General features: G+C 35.9%; 1 protein-coding gene across 4 annotated transcripts in view; it reads right to left on the bottom strand.

Annotated features, from left to right (window-relative positions):
* The window catches only part of LOC107159870 (trophinin-like), an 11,333-nt gene extending 10,750 nt beyond the window's left edge, over positions 1-583 (bottom strand). For 2 of the 4 annotated variants that reach the window (XM_048796678.1, XM_048796681.1), the window contains exon 1: positions 471-583. The gene's annotated coding sequence lies outside the window, so the exon portion shown is untranslated. Of the gene's footprint in view, positions 1-383 lie in introns of all 4 variants that reach the window. The other 2 variants (XM_048796679.1, XM_048796680.1) reach the window with 2 other exon arrangements.
* Positions 584-4,667: the final 4,084 nt, after the last annotated feature.

The raw sequence follows: 4,667 nt of genomic DNA, 5'->3' as shown, positions 1-4,667 counted from the left end.
GCTTAATTTAAAAAAAAAAAAAAAGGAAAAAATCCTGCCCCCTCCTTCCTCAGTACCGACCCCTTCTTTCGTTAACCCAAACTGGGTCCTGCCCCCTTTCTCCAGCCTGAACGGGATCCCGCTGTCTGTCTCTCATCTCCCTCCCGAACTGGGTCCTCCACCCTTCTTTCTACCGCCTGAAATATTTCTCCATCTTTCCTTTTCTATGACCCCAAGCAGGTCTACATCCCACCTTTCTCCCGCGGAACCGAGTTCAGACCTTTCTAGTGCCCACAGGGTATTCCTCCTCCTCCCTTTTCCCATGAGAATCGGGTCCAGGCACCGCTAAACACAACCACTTCTATGCGGTTAGATCCCAAACCCTGAGTAGGGTTTCTTCAAACCTTAAGGCTGTATGGAGTCAGGAGCCTTGAAGCCTCAGCCCAGAGGCCCCCAGAGGTTCTTCACTAAAGCTGGGCACCTCAGCTCACCTCGTCCTCTGGAGTCCAGAAAGCGTCTGCTCTCTCCAAGCCTCTCCTTAGGTCTGAGCCAGTCCCCCCGCCTCCCTGGCCGGAAGTGGTCCTGCCTCTTTCCGCCTCCGGAGGGGGTCTCGGTCCCTGCTGGTCTGCCCTCTCTCCCTCCCCCTCCCTACTTCCAACTTTCCATTCTCCTCAGTGTAGCTCCTCATTTCTGTTTACTGCCCGTTATTCAGCAATCACTCGCTCCTCTTCTCCATTTGATTTCCCTATTCTCCATTCTGTATCCCTGTTCCTGTTGGATTCTCCTGTTCCTTCTAGAGCTCCCACACCACCCCTTCCTACAGCCCCCTCTATCCCAACAAATTAGGATATTTAGAGTCTAAAGATTAAAAGATAGGATGCTCCCTCATCATATATATTCAGAATAAAAAACAACAAATATAAGAAAGCCCACAAAAGATTTTTATTTATCCTGCAATTACTATGTTGTTGCTGTTAAAAAAATCAACTTATTTGAAAACTATTGAGGCCATGTTCCTTCTTCACTGATACACCAAGCAAGTATTTAGATTTGTTTCTTGTGACACAGTGCATTGGTACACTGTGCAGAAAACAATTTCACTTATTTGCTTGATCTTATGTTAGACATCATAGACTTGAAGTCAAAACCATAAAATTAAACAAAAAAGGTCATTATATCATGATAAAGGCGTCAATTCATCAGTAGAATATATATATATGCATATATATGTATATATATGTATATATATGTATATCCAGCACTGAAGCATTTATACATATGAAGCAAATATTCATACAGCTGCTGGAAGGAGAGATACACTACAATAAAATAATAGTAGAGGACTTCAATACCCTACTATTGACAATGCACGGATCATCCAGACAGAAAATCAATAAGGAAACGTTGTACTTGAACTACACTTCAGACCAAATGGACCTAACAAACATCTACAAAACATTCCATCCAACAGCTGCAGAACACACATTCTTCTCCAGTGCAAACAACATTCTCCAGGATAGATCATAATTCGGGCTACAAAACAAGTCCCAACAAATTTTAATTCATATCAAATAACTTACAACCACAATAGCATAAACCTTGAATTCCAAAACAAGAGAAACTTCAAAAATTCATAAATACATGGAAATTAAATAATGTGCTTCTGAACAACAAATGTGTCAAAGGAAATTAAAAAGGAAATGTAAAATATCTTAACACAAACAAAAAGTGGATCACAATATATTTAAACTTATGGGATGCAGCAAAAGTAATTCTAAAAGAAAATTTATAGTATTAAATGCCTTCATCAAAAAGAAGAATGATACCAAATACAGAACCTAATAGTATGCCTCAAGGAACTACTGAAAGAACTAAGCCAAAATTAGTAGAAGAAAGATCAAAGTAAAAATAAATGAAATAGACACTAGAAAAAAACAATAGAAAAGACAAATAACAGAGTCCCCACCCCCCACTTTTGTTACTGGGGATCTAACTCAAGGTGCTTAATCACTGAGACACACACATCCCCAGTGCATTTAAAATTTTTTACTTTGATGCAGGGTCTCGCTATGTTGCTTAAGGCCTTACTCAATTGCTGAGGCTGACCTTTAACTTGAAATCCTCCTGCCTCAGTCTCCTAAACCACTGGGATTACAGGCATGTGCCACCACGCCCAGCGAGTTGCTTTTTTGAAAGGATAAAATTGAAAAAACTCTAGCTAGATAGATGAACTAAAAACATGACAGAAGACAAATTAAAAATGTAGATATATTACAACCAATAGCACAGAAATACAAAAGATCATAAGAGAACACTAAGAAATTTTGTAAGCCAAGAAATCAGAAACCTAGAATAAATGGAAAAATTCCTAGATACATGCAAGCTACCAAAGCTAAATCATAAATAAACAAAATCTGAACAGACCAATAATGAGGAAGGGGATTAAATTAGTAATAAAAAGTTTTCCAACAAAGAAAAGCCCAAGATCTGGTGATCTCACTGATGAATTATGTACAACCAACAAATAATAAATATACATCTTTCTCAAACTCTTCCAAAAATTAGAGAAGAAGGAGTATCTCCAAACTCATTTTGTAAGAGCATCACGACTTTGATATCAAAACCAGACATGGACATTAAAAGAAAAAAGTATTATAGGCCAATATCCCTAACATAAATGCAAAAATCCTCAACAAAATACTTGCAAGTTGAATACAACAACATCATGTCAGAAAGTTTATACACCATGATCAAGTTGGATTTATCCTAGGAGTGCAAAGATGATTTACACATACAAATCACTAAATTTGATTCATTACATTAACAGAACAAAGGATAAAAATAATATGAGCCTCTCAATAGATGCAGAAAAGTCATTTGAAATAGTTCAAACTTTCATGATTTAAACAATGTTCAAAATTTAGGTATAGAAGGAATGTACCTCAAAATAGTAATGGGTGTATGTGAAGAACCCACACCTAACATCATACTGAATAACAAAAAGTGTAGATTTTGTTAAGATAAGGAACAAAACAAAGATGACTACTCTCACTTCTATTCTAGATGGTACTGATATCCTAGCCAAAACAATCAGGCAAGAGAAAGAAATAAAAGGCATCCACACTGGAAAGGAAGAAGTTAAATTGTCCCTTTTGCAGACAACATGATCCTATGTGTAGAAAATACTAATGATCACACAAAATCCTGTTAGAACTAATAAACAAATTCAGTAATCTTGCAGGAAAGAAAGTCAAAATATAAAAATTAGTTGTATTTCTATACACTGATAACAAACTGTCAGAAAAGGAAATTAAAATTTTATCAAAAACAGAGACCAATGGAACAGAATAGAGAGTCATAAATAAATCCATTAATTCATGGTCAATTGATTTTTGACATTGATACCAAGAACATACAAGGCATAAAGGGCAGTCTCTTCAAATAAGTGGTGCTTGGAAGACTGGGTATCCTCATGAAGAGAAATGAAAACAGATTCTTATCTTCCATCACAAAAAAAATCAACTCAAAATGGATTGGTCTTAAACATAATACCTGAAGTTGTAAAAGTACTGGAAGAAAACATAGCAAAGAATTTTTTGATATGACACCAAAAGCAGTCAACAAAAGCAAAAATAAACAGGTGGAACTGTAAAACTAAACAGCTTCTGCACAGCCAAGGAAATAATGAATATAGTGTAAACAGTGTACGGAATGGGAGAAAATATTTGCAAACCATATATATCATAAAGAGTTGATATACAAAATATACCAGGAACTAAAACAACTTAATAGCAAGAAAACAATAACAATTAAAAATGGACAAAGTATCTGAATAGACAGACATTTCTCCAAAGACATACAAACGGCCAACGGATATATAGCAAGACGCTGAATATCTCTGTCATCAGGGAAGGCAAAGTAAAGCCACAATTACATATCACCTTGATTGGTGATTGATCATCAAAAAGATGAATATTAACAAGTGTTGTCAAAGATGCAGACAGAAGGGAACCCTTGCACAACTTTGGTAGGCATGTACTTTATTGCAGCCAAAATGGAAAACACTAAGATTATAAAATTAACATAAAAGCACCGTATGATCGAGAAATCCCAGCTATATATATCCAAAGGACATAAAATCATTATGCTAAAGAGACATTTGCATTCTCCTGTTCATTGCAGCATTATTTACAACAGCCAAGACATGGAATCAATCCAAGTGTCTGTGAGTGGACAAATGGATAAAGATGGTGGGGTATACACACCCAATGAAATACTAGTCAGCCTTAAATAAGAAGTAAATATTGTCTTTTGTATTAAAATGGATGGGACTGGAGGATATTATGTTAAATAAAATAAGCCAGGCTCAATAAAACAAATACTGCATTATCTCACTTATATGTGAAGTCTGAAAAAGTTGAACTCATAGAAAAAAAATAAAATAATGGTTACAAGAGATTTGGGGGTTGGGGAGACACTGGTCAAAGGACACAAAACTTGAGTTAGATAAGAGAAATAAGTTCAAAAGATCTACTACTGTACATCATTGTGGCTATGATTAATAACAATATATTCTATGTTTAATTTTCTAAGAAAGTAGATTTTAAGTGTTCTCACTAAAAAAATGACAAGTATATGAGGCAATGCATATGCCAAATAGCTTAATTTGGTAGGCATGTACATTATTA

The sequence above is a fragment of the Marmota marmota genome, unplaced genomic scaffold (assembly GCF_001458135.2).
Source record: "Marmota marmota marmota unplaced genomic scaffold, marMar, whole genome shotgun sequence".
Taxonomy (NCBI): domain Eukaryota; kingdom Metazoa; phylum Chordata; class Mammalia; order Rodentia; family Sciuridae; genus Marmota; species Marmota marmota.
The sequence above is the reverse complement of the archived record's forward strand: the minus strand, read 5'-3'. Positions and strand labels throughout refer to the sequence as shown.